Here is a 503-nt window from a genome sequence, read left to right as displayed (position 1 = left end):
AGTGACCAAAATAAATCGGTTTACATGAAGAATCATGGCCCAACAGTGTGTATACTGGTGTTTGCAAATCATGTCGGTTCCAGTAAGAATGTACATGTACATATTTGACAGGTTTTAAACTGATCAAGACAGTATTTACTGTTAATAAAGCCTTTTTACAATTTCCTATAGTCTGATTTTCAGAATAAAAGTAAGCGTACACACCTGGAAGTAAATAATATTTTAATATTCTTCAGACACCTAAAGAAAGTAACCTCGACTCCTAAACTCTGAAATATGTTATATGTTCATGCGATGCTCTGTTCACCATAATTACTTCAACAATCAGAACATATGCGATACATTATATACTTGTGGTCAAAGACGTTTTAAAAATGTCTATAAGATGCTTTAATGACTGCACGTATTCTTAAATTACATAACCTTTGCTCCTTTAAAGAGGATTATTTTAAATATCTAGATTGTGCATCGAGATATAGCTGCAAGGAATGTATTGATATCCC

The sequence above is a fragment of the Glandiceps talaboti genome, chromosome 6 (genome assembly GCF_964340395.1).
Source record: "Glandiceps talaboti chromosome 6, keGlaTala1.1, whole genome shotgun sequence".
Taxonomy (NCBI): Eukaryota; Metazoa; Hemichordata; class Enteropneusta; family Spengelidae; genus Glandiceps; species Glandiceps talaboti.
This window is presented reverse-complemented; position numbering follows the sequence as displayed.